This window comes from Hermetia illucens, chromosome 1 (assembly GCF_905115235.1).
Source record: "Hermetia illucens chromosome 1, iHerIll2.2.curated.20191125, whole genome shotgun sequence".
Lineage (NCBI taxonomy): Eukaryota > Metazoa > Arthropoda > Insecta > Diptera > Stratiomyidae > Hermetia > Hermetia illucens.
Window position 1 is genome coordinate 197,672,258 of NC_051849.1, and position 15,524 is coordinate 197,687,781.

Here is a 15,524-nt window from a genome sequence, read left to right on the forward strand (position 1 = left end):
TTTTTGCGATGATAAAAGGGAGCGTCTTTCCACCTGTTGGCACTTTCGGTCACGCTGCTCCCAGGGCAGAGGTGAGGCAGCGTCTAATGAGTTGCCTCTGCCCTGGACGAAACCGTCAGTCAAAATTTTTGATTTTTTCAATTCTTAATGCTTGGGGTGCTACGCTCCAATACTAGGGATCCATGGACTAAAAAACGAGGGAGTAAGTTGCTCCTCATTTAGTCCGGTCCACCATCAAGTGGATGGGGACTTAGGATCCCGCAGATCCTAAACAACAACCTAGCTCTAGTCTAGCTTAGACTACAACGACTGGGGTTTCAAGTCCAATATAATTCGCAACCTTGTCGTGTTTTTGCGATGATAAAAGGGAGCGTCTTTCCACCTGTTGGCACTTTCGGTCACGCTGCTCCCAGGGCAGAGGTGAGGCAGCGTCTGATGAGTTGCCTCTGCCCTGGACGAAACCGTCAGTCAAAATTTTTGATTTTTTCAATTCTTAATGCTTGGGGTGCTACGCTCCAATACTAGGGATCCATGGACTAAAAAACGAGGGAGTAAGTTGCTCCTCATTTAGTCCGGTCCACCATCAAGTGGATGGGGACTTAGGATCCCGCAGATCCTAAACAACAACCTAGCTCTAGTCTAGCTTAGACTACAACGACTGGGGTTTCAAGTCCAATATAATTCGCAACCTTGTCGTGTTTTTGCGATGATAAAAGGGAGCGTCTTTCCACCTGTTGGCACTTTCGGTCACGCTGCTCCCAGGGCAGAGGTGAGGCAGCGTCTGATGAGTTGCCTCTGCCCTGGACGAAACCGTCAGTCAAAATTTTTGATTTTTTCAATTCTTAATGCTTGGGGTGCTACGCTCCAATACTAGGGATCCATGGACTAAAAAACGAGGGAGTAAGTTGCTCCTCATTTAGTCCGGTCCACCATCAAGTGGATGGGGACTTAGGATCCCGCAGATCCTAAACAACAACCTAGCTCTAGTCTAGCTTAGACTACAACGACTGGGGTTTCAAGTCCAATATAATTCGCAACCTTGTCGTGTTTTTGCGATGATAAAAGGGAGCGTCTTTCCACCTGTTGGCACTTTCGGTCACGCTGCTCCCAGGGCAGAGGTGAGGCAGCGTCTGATGAGTTGCCTCTGCCCTGGACGAAACCGTCAGTCAAAATTTTTGATTTTTTCAATTCTTAATGCTTGGGGTGCTACGCTCCAATACTAGGGATCCATGGACTAAAAAACGAGGGAGTAAGTTGCTCCTCATTTAGTCCGGTCCACCATCAAGTGGATGGGGACTTAGGATCCCGCAGATCCTAAACAACAACCTAGCTCTAGTCTAGCTTAGACTACAACGACTGGGGTTTCAAGTCCAATATAATTCGCAACCTTGTCGTGTTTTTGCGATGATAAAAGGGAGCGTCTTTCCACCTGTTGGCACTTTCGGTCACGCTGCTCCCAGGGCAGAGGTGAGGCAGCGTCTGATGAGTTGCCTCTGCCCTGGACGAAACCGTCAGTCAAAATTTTTGATTTTTTCAATTCTTAATGCTTGGGGTGCTACGCTCCAATACTAGGGATCCATGGACTAAAAAACGAGGGAGTAAGTTGCTCCTCATTTAGTCCGGTCCACCATCAAGTGGATGGGGACTTAGGATCCCGCAGATCCTAAACAACAACCTAGCTCTAGTCTAGCTTAGACTACAACGACTGGGGTTTCAAGTCCAATATAATTCGCAACCTTGTCGTGTTTTTGCGATGATAAAAGGGAGCATCTTTCCACCTGTTGGCACTTTCGGTCACGCTGCTCCCAGGGCAGAGGTGAGGCAGCGTCTGATGAGTTGCCTCTGCCCTGGACGAAACCGTCAGTCAAAATTTTTGATTTTTTCAATTCTTAATGCTTGGGGTGCTACGCTCCAATACTAGGGATCCATGGACTAAAAAACGAGGGAGTAAGTTGCTCCTCATTTAGTCCGGTCCACCATCAAGTGGATGGGGACTTAGGATCCCGCAGATCCTAAACAACAACCTAGCTCTAGTCTAGCTTAGACTACAACGACTGGGGTTTCAAGTCCAATATAATTCGCAACCTTGTCGTGTTTTTGCGATGATAAAAGGGAGCGTCTTTCCACCTGTTGGCACTTTCGGTCACGCTGCTCCCAGGGCAGAGGTGAGGCAGCGTCTGATGAGTTGCCTCTGCCCTGGACGAAACCGTCAGTCAAAATTTTTGATTTTTTCAATTCTTAATGCTTGGGGTGCTACGCTCCAATACTAGGGATCCATGGACTAAAAAACGAGGGAGTAAGTTGCTCCTCATTTAGTCCGGTCCACCATCAAGTGGATGGGGACTTAGGATCCCGCAGATCCTAAACAACAACCTAGCTCTAGTCTAGCTTAGACTACAACGACTGGGGTTTCAAGTCCAATATAATTCGCAACCTTGTCGTGTTTTTGCGATGATAAAAGGGAGCGTCTTTCCACCTGTTGGCACTTTCGGTCACGCTGCTCCCAGGGCAGAGGTGAGGCAGCGTCTGATGAGTTGCCTCTGCCCTGGACGAAACCGTCAGTCAAAATTTTTGATTTTTTCAATTCTTAATGCTTGCGGTGCTACGCTCCAATACTAGGGATCCATGGACTAAAAAACGAGGGAGTAAGTTGCTCCTCATTTAGTCCGGTCCACCATCAAGTGGATGGGGACTTAGGATCCCGCAGATCCTAAACAACAACCTAGCTCTAGTCTAGCTTAGACTACAACGACTGGGGTTTCAAGTCCAATATAATTCGCAACCTTGTCGTGTTTTTGCGATGATAAAAGGGAGCGTCTTTCCACCTGTTGGCACTTTCGGTCACGCTGCTCCCAGGGCAGAGGTGAGGCAGCGTCTGATGAGTTGCCTCTGCCCTGGACGAAACCGTCAGTCAAAATTTTTGATTTTTTCAATTCTTAATGCTTGGGGTGCTACGCTCCAATACTAGGGATCCATGGACTAAAAAACGAGGGAGTAAGTTGCTCCTCATTTAGTCCGGTCCACCATCAAGTGGATGGGGACTTAGGATCCCGCAGATCCTAAACAACAACCTAGCTCTAGTCTAGCTTAGACTACAACGACTGGGGTTTCAAGTCCAATATAATTCGCAACCTTGTCGTGTTTTTGCGACGATAAAAGGGAGCGTCTTTCCACCTGTTGGCACTTTCGGTCACGCTGCTCCCAGGGCAGAGGTGAGGCAGCGTCTGATGAGTTGCCTCTGCCCTGGACGAAACCGTCAGTCAAAATTTTTGATTTTTTCAATTCTTAATGCTTGGGGTGCTACGCTCCAATACTAGGGATCCATGGACTAAAAAACGAGGGAGTAAGTTGCTCCTCATTTAGTCCGGTCCACCATCAAGTGGATGGGGACTTAGGATCCCGCAGATCCTAAACAACAACCTAGCTCTAGTCTAGCTTAGACTACAACGACTGGGGTTTCAAGTCCAATATAATTCGCAACCTTGTCGTGTTTTTGCGACGATAAAAGGGAGCGTCTTTCCACCTGTTGGCACTTTCGGTCACGCTGCTCCCAGGGCAGAGGTGAGGCAGCGTCTGATGAGTTGCCTCTGCCCTGGACGAAACCGTCAGTCAAAATTTTTGATTTTTTCAATTCTTAATGCTTGGGGTGCTACGCTCCAATACTAGGGATCCATGGACTAAAAAACGAGGGAGTAAGTTGCTCCTCATTTAGTCCGGTCCACCATCAAGTGGATGGGGACTTAGGATCCCGCAGATCCTAAACAACAACCTAGCTCTAGTCTAGCTTAGACTACAACGACTGGGGTTTCAAGTCCAATATAATTCGCAACCTTGTCGTGTTTTTGCGATGATAAAAGGGAGCGTCTTTCCACCTGTTGGCACTTTCGGTCACGCTGCTCCCAGGGCAGAGGTGAGGCAGCGTCTGATGAGTTGCCTCTGCCCTGGACGAAACCGTCAGTCAAAATTTTTGATTTTTTCAATTCTTAATGCTTGGGGTGCTACGCTCCAATACTAGGGATCCATGGACTAAAAAACGAGGGAGTAAGTTGCTCCTCATTTAGTCCGGTCCACCATCAAGTGGATGGGGACTTAGGATCCCGCAGATCCTAAACAACAACCTAGCTCTAGTCTAGCTTAGACTACAACGACTGGGGTTTCAAGTCCAATATAATTCGCAACCTTGTCGTGTTTTTGCGACGATAAAAGGGAGCGTCTTTCCACCTGTTGGCACTTTCGGTCACGCTGCTCCCAGGGCAGAGGTGAGGCAGCGTCTGATGAGTTGCCTCTGCCCTGGACGAAACCGTCAGTCAAAATTTTTGATTTTTTCAATTCTTAATGCTTGGGGTGCTACGCTCCAATACTAGGGATCCATGGACTAAAAAACGAGGGAGTAAGTTGCTCCTCATTTAGTCCGGTCCACCATCAAGTGGATGGGGACTTAGGATCCCGCAGATCCTAAACAACAACCTAGCTCTAGTCTAGCTTAGACTACAACGACTGGGGTTTCAAGTCCAATATAATTCGCAACCTTGTCGTGTTTTTGCGACGATAAAAGGGAGCGTCTTTCCACCTGTTGGCACTTTCGGTCACGCTGCTCCCAGGGCAGAGGTGAGGCAGCGTCTGATGAGTTGCCTCTGCCCTGGACGAAACCGTCAGTCAAAATTTTTGATTTTTTCAATTCTTAATGCTTGGGGTGCTACGCTCCAATACTAGGGATCCATGGACTAAAAAACGAGGGAGTAAGTTGCTCCTCATTTAGTCCGGTCCACCATCAAGTGGATGGGGACTTAGGATCCCGCAGATCCTAAACAACAACCTAGCTCTAGTCTAGCTTAGACTACAACGACTGGGGTTTCAAGTCCAATATAATTCGCAACCTTGTCGTGTTTTTGCGACGATAAAAGGGAGCGTCTTTCCACCTGTTGGCACTTTCGGTCACGCTGCTCCCAGGGCAGAGGTGAGGCAGCGTCTGATGAGTTGCCTCTGCCCTGGACGAAACCGTCAGTCAAAATTTTTGATTTTTTCAATTCTTAATGCTTGGGGTGCTACGCTCCAATACTAGGGATCCATGGACTAAAAAACGAGGGAGTAAGTTGCTCCTCATTTAGTCCGGTCCACCATCAAGTGGATGGGGACTTAGGATCCCGCAGATCCTAAACAACAACCTAGCTCTAGTCTAGCTTAGACTACAACGACTGGGGTTTCAAGTCCAATATAATTCGCAACCTTGTCGTGTTTTTGCGATGATAAAAGGGAGCGTCTTTCCACCTGTTGGCACTTTCGGTCACGCTGCTCCCAGGGCAGAGGTGAGGCAGCGTCTGATGAGTTGCCTCTGCCCTGGACGAAACCGTCAGTCAAAATTTTTGATTTTTTCAATTCTTAATGCTTGCGGTGCTACGCTCCAATACTAGGGATCCATGGACTAAAAAACGAGGGAGTAAGTTGCTCCTCATTTAGTCCGGTCCACCATCAAGTGGATGGGGACTTAGGATCCCGCAGATCCTAAACAACAACCTAGCTCTAGTCTAGCTTAGACTACAACGACTGGGGTTTCAAGTCCAATATAATTCGCAACCTTGTCGTGTTTTTGCGATGATAAAAGGGAGCGTCTTTCCACCTGTTGGCACTTTCGGTCACGCTGCTCCCAGGGCAGAGGTGAGGCAGCGTCTGATGAGTTGCCTCTGCCCTGGACGAAACCGTCAGTCAAAATTTTTGATTTTTTCAATTCTTAATGCTTGGGGTGCTACGCTCCAATACTAGGGATCCATGGACTAAAAAACGAGGGAGTAAGTTGCTCCTCATTTAGTCCGGTCCACCATCAAGTGGATGGGGACTTAGGATCCCGCAGATCCTAAACAACAACCTAGCTCTAGTCTAGCTTAGACTACAACGACTGGGGTTTCAAGTCCAATATAATTCGCAACCTTGTCGTGTTTTTGCGACGATAAAAGGGAGCGTCTTTCCACCTGTTGGCACTTTCGGTCACGCTGCTCCCAGGGCAGAGGTGAGGCAGCGTCTGATGAGTTGCCTCTGCCCTGGACGAAACCGTCAGTCAAAATTTTTGATTTTTTCAATTCTTAATGCTTGGGGTGCTACGCTCCAATACTAGGGATCCATGGACTAAAAAACGAGGGAGTAAGTTGCTCCTCATTTAGTCCGGTCCACCATCAAGTGGATGGGGACTTAGGATCCCGCAGATCCTAAACAACAACCTAGCTCTAGTCTAGCTTAGACTACAACGACTGGGGTTTCAAGTCCAATATAATTCGCAACCTTGTCGTGTTTTTGCGACGATAAAAGGGAGCGTCTTTCCACCTGTTGGCACTTTCGGTCACGCTGCTCCCAGGGCAGAGGTGAGGCAGCGTCTGATGAGTTGCCTCTGCCCTGGACGAAACCGTCAGTCAAAATTTTTGATTTTTTCAATTCTTAATGCTTGGGGTGCTACGCTCCAATACTAGGGATCCATGGACTAAAAAACGAGGGAGTAAGTTGCTCCTCATTTAGTCCGGTCCACCATCAAGTGGATGGGGACTTAGGATCCCGCAGATCCTAAACAACAACCTAGCTCTAGTCTAGCTTAGACTACAACGACTGGGGTTTCAAGTCCAATATAATTCGCAACCTTGTCGTGTTTTTGCGATGATAAAAGGGAGCGTCTTTCCACCTGTTGGCACTTTCGGTCACGCTGCTCCCAGGGCAGAGGTGAGGCAGCGTCTGATGAGTTGCCTCTGCCCTGGACGAAACCGTCAGTCAAAATTTTTGATTTTTTCAATTCTTAATGCTTGGGGTGCTACGCTCCAATACTAGGGATCCATGGACTAAAAAACGAGGGAGTAAGTTGCTCCTCATTTAGTCCGGTCCACCATCAAGTGGATGGGGACTTAGGATCCCGCAGATCCTAAACAACAACCTAGCTCTAGTCTAGCTTAGACTACAACGACTAGGGTTTCAAGTCCAATATAATTCGCAACCTTGTCGTGTTTTTGCGATGATAAAAGGGAGCGTCTTTCCACCTGTTGGCACTTTCGGTCACGCTGCTCCCAGGGCAGAGGTGAGGCAGCGTCTGATGAGTTGCCTCTGCCCTGGACGAAACCGTCAGTCAAAATTTTTGATTTTTTCAATTCTTAATGCTTGGGGTGCTACGCTCCAATACTAGGGATCCATGGACTAAAAAACGAGGGAGTAAGTTGCTCCTCATTTAGTCCGGTCCACCATCAAGTGGATGGGGACTTAGGATCCCGCAGATCCTAAACAACAACCTAGCTCTAGTCTAGCTTAGACTACAACGACTGGGGTTTCAAGTTCAATATAATTCGCAACCTTGTCGTGTTTTTGCGATGATAAAAGGGAGCGTCTTTCCACCTGTTGGCACTTTCGGTCACGCTGCTCCCAGGGCAGAGGTGAGGCAGCGTCTAATGAGTTGCCTCTGCCCTGGACGAAACCGTCAGTCAAAATTTTTGATTTTTTCAATTCTTAATGCTTGGGGTGCTACGCTCCAATACTAGGGATCCATGGACTAAAAAACGAGGGAGTAAGTTGCTCCTCATTTAGTCCGGTCCACCATCAAGTGGATGGGGACTTAGGATCCCGCAGATCCTAAACAACAACCTAGCTCTAGTCTAGCTTAGACTACAACGACTAGGGTTTCAAGTCCAATATAATTCGCAACCTTGTCGTGTTTTTGCGATGATAAAAGGGAGCGTCTTTCCACCTGTTGGCACTTTCGGTCACGCTGCTCCCAGGGCAGAGGTGAGGCAGCGTCTGATGAGTTGCCTCTGCCCTGGACGAAACCGTCAGTCAAAATTTTTGATTTTTTCAATTCTTAATGCTTGGGGTGCTACGCTCCAATACTAGGGATCCATGGACTAAAAAACGAGGGAGTAAGTTGCTCCTCATTTAGTCCGGTCCACCATCAAGTGGATGGGGACTTAGGATCCCGCAGATCCTAAACAACAACCTAGCTCTAGTCTAGCTTAGACTACAACGACTGGGGTTTCAAGTCCAATATAATTCGCAACCTTGTCGTGTTTTTGCGACGATAAAAGGGAGCGTCTTTCCACCTGTTGGCACTTTCGGTCACGCTGCTCCCAGGGCAGAGGTGAGGCAGCGTCTGATGAGTTGCCTCTGCCCTGGACGAAACCGTCAGTCAAAATTTTTGATTTTTTCAATTCTTAATGCTTGGGGTGCTACGCTCCAATACTAGGGATCCATGGACTAAAAAACGAGGGAGTAAGTTGCTCCTCATTTAGTCCGGTCCACCATCAAGTGGATGGGGACTTAGGATCCCGCAGATCCTAAACAACAACCTAGCTCTAGTCTAGCTTAGACTACAACGACTGGGGTTTCAAGTCCAATATAATTCGCAACCTTGTCGTGTTTTTGCGATGATAAAAGGGAGCGTCTTTCCACCTGTTGGCACTTTCGGTCACGCTGCTCCCAGGGCAGAGGTGAGGCAGCGTCTGATGAGTTGCCTCTGCCCTGGACGAAACCGTCAGTCAAAATTTTTGATTTTTTCAATTCTTAATGCTTGGGGTGCTACGCTCCAATACTAGGGATCCATGGACTAAAAAACGAGGGAGTAAGTTGCTCCTCATTTAGTCCGGTCCACCATCAAGTGGATGGGGACTTAGGATCCCGCAGATCCTAAACAACAACCTAGCTCTAGTCTAGCTTAGACTACAACGACTGGGGTTTCAAGTTCAATATAATTCGCAACCTTGTCGTGTTTTTGCGATGATAAAAGGGAGCGTCTTTCCACCTGTTGGCACTTTCGGTCACGCTGCTCCCAGGGCAGAGGTGAGGCAGCGTCTGATGAGTTGCCTCTGCCCTGGACGAAACCGTCAGTCAAAATTTTTGATTTTTTCAATTCTTAATGCTTGGGGTGCTACGCTCCAATACTAGGGATCCATGGACTAAAAAACGAGGGAGTAAGTTGCTCCTCATTTAGTCCGGTCCACCATCAAGTGGATGGGGACTTAGGATCCCGCAGATCCTAAACAACAACCTAGCTCTAGTCTAGCTTAGACTACAACGACTGGGGTTTCAAGTCCAATATAATTCGCAACCTTGTCGTGTTTTTGCGACGATAAAAGGGAGCGTCTTTCCACCTGTTGGCACTTTCGGTCACGCTGCTCCCAGGGCAGAGGTGAGGCAGCGTCTGATGAGTTGCCTCTGCCCTGGACGAAACCGTCAGTCAAAATTTTTGATTTTTTCAATTCTTAATGCTTGGGGTGCTACGCTCCAATACTAGGGATCCATGGACTAAAAAACGAGGGAGTAAGTTGCTCCTCATTTAGTCCGGTCCACCATCAAGTGGATGGGGACTTAGGATCCCGCAGATCCTAAACAACAACCTAGCTCTAGTCTAGCTTAGACTACAACGACTGGGGTTTCAAGTCCAATATAATTCGCAACCTTGTCGTGTTTTTGCGATGATAAAAGGGAGCGTCTTTCCACCTGTTGGCACTTTCGGTCACGCTGCTCCCAGGGCAGAGGTGAGGCAGCGTCTGATGAGTTGCCTCTGCCCTGGACGAAACCGTCAGTCAAAATTTTTGATTTTTTCAATTCTTAATGCTTGGGGTGCTACGCTCCAATACTAGGGATCCATGGACTAAAAAACGAGGGAGTAAGTTGCTCCTCATTTAGTCCGGTCCACCATCAAGTGGATGGGGACTTAGGATCCCGCAGATCCTAAACAACAACCTAGCTCTAGTCTAGCTTAGACTACAACGACTGGGGTTTCAAGTCCAATATAATTCGCAACCTTGTCGTGTTTTTGCGACGATAAAAGGGAGCGTCTTTCCACCTGTTGGCACTTTCGGTCACGCTGCTCCCAGGGCAGAGGTGAGGCAGCGTCTGATGAGTTGCCTCTGCCCTGGACGAAACCGTCAGTCAAAATTTTTGATTTTTTCAATTCTTAATGCTTGGGGTGCTACGCTCCAATACTAGGGATCCATGGACTAAAAAACGAGGGAGTAAGTTGCTCCTCATTTAGTCCGGTCCACCATCAAGTGGATGGGGACTTAGGATCCCGCAGATCCTAAACAACAACCTAGCTCTAGTCTAGCTTAGACTACAACGACTGGGGTTTCAAGTCCAATATAATTCGCAACCTTGTCGTGTTTTTGCGACGATAAAAGGGAGCGTCTTTCCACCTGTTGGCACTTTCGGTCACGCTGCTCCCAGGGCAGAGGTGAGGCAGCGTCTGATGAGTTGCCTCTGCCCTGGACGAAACCGTCAGTCAAAATTTTTGATTTTTTCAATTCTTAATGCTTGGGGTGCTACGCTCCAATACTAGGGATCCATGGACTAAAAAACGAGGGAGTAAGTTGCTCCTCATTTAGTCCGGTCCACCATCAAGTGGATGGGGACTTAGGATCCCGCAGATCCTAAACAACAACCTAGCTCTAGTCTAGCTTAGACTACAACGACTAGGGTTTCAAGTCCAATATAATTCGCAACCTTGTCGTGTTTTTGCGATGATAAAAGGGAGCGTCTTTCCACCTGTTGGCACTTTCGGTCACGCTGCTCCCAGGGCAGAGGTGAGGCAGCGTCTGATGAGTTGCCTCTGCCCTGGACGAAACCGTCAGTCAAAATTTTTGATTTTTTCAATTCTTAATGCTTGGGGTGCTACGCTCCAATACTAGGGATCCATGGACTAAAAAACGAGGGAGTAAGTTGCTCCTCATTTAGTCCGGTCCACCATCAAGTGGATGGGACTTAGGATCCCGCAGATCCTAAACAACAACCTAGCTCTAGTCTAGCTTAGACTACAACGACTGGGGTTTCAAGTCCAATATAATTCGCAACCTTGTCGTGTTTTTGCGACGATAAAAGGGAGCGTCTTTCCACCTGTTGGCACTTTCGGTCACGCTGCTCCCAGGGCAGAGGTGAGGCAGCGTCTGATGAGTTGCCTCTGCCCTGGACGAAACCGTCAGTCAAAATTTTTGATTTTTTCAATTCTTAATGCTTGGGGTGCTACGCTCCAATACTAGGGATCCATGGACTAAAAAACGAGGGAGTAAGTTGCTCCTCATTTAGTCCGGTCCACCATCAAGTGGATGGGGACTTAGGATCCCGCAGATCCTAAACAACAACCTAGCTCTAGTCTAGCTTAGACTACAACGACTGGGGTTTCAAGTCCAATATAATTCGCAACCTTGTCGTGTTTTTGCGATGATAAAAGGGAGCGTCTTTCCACCTGTTGGCACTTTCGGTCACGCTGCTCCCAGGGCAGAGGTGAGGCAGCGTCTGATGAGTTGCCTCTGCCCTGGACGAAACCGTCAGTCAAAAATTTTTGATTTTTTCAATTCTTAATGCTTGGGGTGCTACGCTCCAATACTAGGGATCCATGGACTAAAAAACGAGGGAGTAAGTTGCTCCTTATTTAGTCCGGTCCACCATCAAGTGGATGGGGACTTAGGATCCCGCAGATCCTAAACAACATATCTTCGACTACTTTTGCAATCATGGAAGAACCGGGCTTCCTTGAGGGCGAACAAGTTCTCGACGGCGAATCTGTCCGTATGGAGGACATAGAAAGCAGTAAAGCAGACGATACGAGAGTCGGCGACAACGGTGGCGAGGGAAATGTCCCAGAAGAGGATGCTAACCAGGCAAGTTGCAATAGTGAAGATGGAAAATTGGGTGAGTTTTTGGTCTATGTTTCCAAAAAATTAAAGAAAAAAAACAAAACTCAAGAAAAAATGTTAAATAATGTTAAAAATAATGCAAGTACCAGTGAAAATTTAAAAAATAATGCAAGTACGAGTGAAAATTTAAAAAATGGTCCGACTGTGGATACAATTAGCACCCGAAATAAAGAAAAGGGGGAAAGGGTGCCCCCCATTAATGTTTATAAATTAGGTGGTAGAGATTTAGCCACTCTACTTAATAGGAGCGCGGGGCTCTCAAATTTTGTTATTAAAAAGACGGGGGCCGAGAGAGCCCAAGTCAAATGCAATAAAATTGCAGATTATAAAAAAGCACGGGAGATCCTCGAGCGAGTGAAGGCTCCTCACTTCACCTACACTCCAAAGGAAGAGAAGGTGCAAACCTTCCTTCTGAAAGGCTTGGATGCGGAGGAAGAGCCCAACGAGGTGCTCAAAATGCTCCGGGAGACGGGAACTGAGGTTAAGTTCCTCTCAGTGTCACGGTTTAGTACGAGGAGGTCCGTTTTGGAAAAACAAATCCTGCCGCACTTCCTCGTGCAGATAAGCCCGGAGAGCCGGGGAAGCGATCTGATCGGCATCAGGTCGCTTAATTACCAGGCCATTCGTTTTGAGCGCCTGCTAAGGGGCGAAATAGTCCAGTGTCGAAGATGCCAGCGCTATGGTCACTCGGGAGTGAACTGTCAAATGACCTTACGATGTGTAAAGTGCGGGAAAGACCATACCGCAGCTGAATGTTCGCTGACTGAAGCAGATGGCAAGGAAAAAACTTTCTGTGTTAACTGCGGAAGCGGAGGGCATCCGGCTTCGTACCGTGGATGTCCTGTATACCGCAATGCTAAGGTCACAAGGCAGCAAGCACCGAGATCGGCCCAAAAAACGAAGGTGTCAGCGGCGTTGGATGGTACCGTCCCTTCGGCACCAATCGTCTCGGGGATCCCATTTGCAGAAGTAGTTCGACAAGGGGGAGCTAAGAAGCCCCAACAAGATGCAAGTGGCGGGATGAACACTATCCTCAATAAAATACTAACCATGTGTGAAAACATGCAGCATACGCTACACGTACACAATACAAAAATAAATAGCATAACAGAATATTTACACAAACAGCATGCCCGCTGCTAGGTCTGCAGTCACAGCGGTACCACTGGATGGTCTCCGGATCATCGCGATTAATGTGAATTCCATCGTAGGAATCCATCGAAGAGCGGAGCTCCTTGATTTCGCTGCCAGACAACAGCCTGACATAGTCTTGATTTCAGAAACCCACCTCAATCCGAGGCATTCGATAACATTCAAGGATTTTGAATTCGTGAGGAACGATAGACGAAATTGTGATGGGGGAGGTGGTACCGGAATACTTGTGGGTCGCCATTATCGTTTCAGGCATATTAATAGGCCTGAATTTGAAACCTTTGAGTGTATCGAAGTCTCATGTATTCTTTTTTCACTGCCTAGAGGAGGGAATTTATACATTCTGTCAGTCTATGCAGTGGGAAACAACCGAGCCAAGTTCAGGGAGGAATTCCATTCTCTGTTTACGATACTCGAACTGAATAGGCTGCATAATTACTATATTATAGCTGGCGACTTGAATGCTAAGCATACCTCGTGGCTAAACGCCACAAACAATCCCAGAGGGGTATTCCTCAAATCTTGGATAGAGCAATACCAGATAGAGTATAAATGCGAATTATATGGGTCAGAGAGTCCAACCTGGCCCAGGGCAAATTCCTATCTGGATTTGTGCATTGCTGACGCGCGCTTGAACTTTAATTTTAGGAATCCTCAACGGAAACTACAGACTCTTCCTTACGATAGCGATCATAACGCTATTCTTATTGAAGTTCTGTTTGTTGGACGAAGAGTTCGCCTTCTGCCGATGGACAGTGGTGTCCACAGGCTGAACTTTAAACAAACAAATTGGAAGAAATTCCAAGAGAGGTTTATTCGGGGATATCGAGAGGAATGCCCACCTCTTGATGGGGAAAACGATAGTACAATTGCACCAGGTGACAGGAACTTGAGCAACGAGGAAATACTTCAGTATCTTCTCAAGCTGGAGAACTTGACGCTGGAAACAATTGAACAAGTCGTCCCTAAAATTAAACCTCGCAATAATATGGAAGGATATGAAACTGCAGCCATAAAACGGTTGAAAAAAGTGAAAAGCCTTCTGCTCACTCGCGTCAACAGAATCTATCGGAGATATGGGGACTATCATCATCCCATATTGGTTGAGTTCAAATCACTTCTAAAGATCGCGCGGGATCTTATCCGTCAACATTACGTAAATGAAGTGAACTCCCAGTGGCGGGAGAAGTTAAAGGGTATTTCACCAAGCGATCCAGATTCCATGTTTACTAAGATAAATACGTTATTCCGGAAGAAGTCACGAATAACTGTGCCGAGAATTAAAGTCGGTGGCAGCGAGATACAACACCTCATTGACTCAGGTATAGACACGAATAGTGTAACTGCTGATGCGCAAGGCAATTACATCGTGATGGATGATGCTCTGAAACTCGAACTTATAGGGGAGCACTTTGAATCGGTGCATCGGCCCAGAACGGACTTAGAGCCAACGCAACTTTCGGAAATTGTAGAACGAGATGTCCACAATTTCAAATATAGCCTGAACGGCACCACAGTTCTCCAATTTAGCTCTGCGTTGCAGGCTGATCTCATACCGAGTGATAATCTGCTTGATTACTTTGTCTCATGTGTAGAGTTAACTTCCATATTCAGAAGAGTAAACAATAAGAGATCATCCGGTATGGATGGCATTCCCAACGTGGTCCTCAGGCATTTACCAGACATTGCCATTCGTAATTATTGCATTTTGTTCAATAATTTATTGAACAATTCCTTCTTTCCAGGACAATGGAAGAAAGCCCGAGTATTCCCGATTTTAAAGAGAGGGAAGGATTCATCCAGCCCTCAAAGCTACCGCCCAATCAGTTTGCTGCCTAACATCAGCAAGGTGTTTGAGGTTTTGGTATTGAAAGCCTTGAACGGGCATATCAAGAAGAAGGAATTATTGCCGAACGCGCAATTCGGATTTCGATCTGGACATTCGACAATACATGCAATAACGAAGGTAACGTCTGATATTTGCTGGCGGATTAACAATGGTGAGTGCGTAGGCGCTTGCCTTATAGACATGGAGAAAGCCTTTGATACCGTCTGGTTGGATGGACTGATTTTCAGGCTCCTGAAGAATGAGTTTTCCAGTCACCTCGTAGCGATGATGTGTAGTATGCTGTATGGCAAGTGCTTTGTTATTACGGACGGAAATCTCACTACTAACAGAGAATTTCATGTTCTGAATGGATTACAGCAAGGGACAGTGACTGCGCCTACACTTTTTGCGGTATTTGCCGGCGAATTGCTCAATTCTTTCGATTTTAATAAATCTCCTAAAAGGTCGTTGGTTGCCTTTGCTGACGATCTGATAGCCTACACGGCGCACAAGAAGGTAACTGAGGTGCAAGTTGAACTTCAGAAGATGTTCAATGATATTAAGTTCTTCACGAACAGTTGGCGGATGAAAATCAATGCGCAAAAGTGTGAAACGATTCTGTTTCGAAATTCCTTGGCGTATGCCAGTAGGAACTTGAAAAGGAATTGGAGAGATTTCCACATTGTCGCGAACGAGGATAGTTCAGAGCGCATTCCTCATAAGAAGTGCGTTAGATACTTGGGTGTGCGTCTTGACGAGCGTCTCCAATTTAACGAGCACGTTAAAGTCGCGCTAGAAAGCGCTCGCAAGGCATTCATGTCTCTTCGAAGACTCTTTTATGCTCCACATCTTAGCCGGAAGGTTAAGATTATTTGTTATCTTACTTTGGTTAG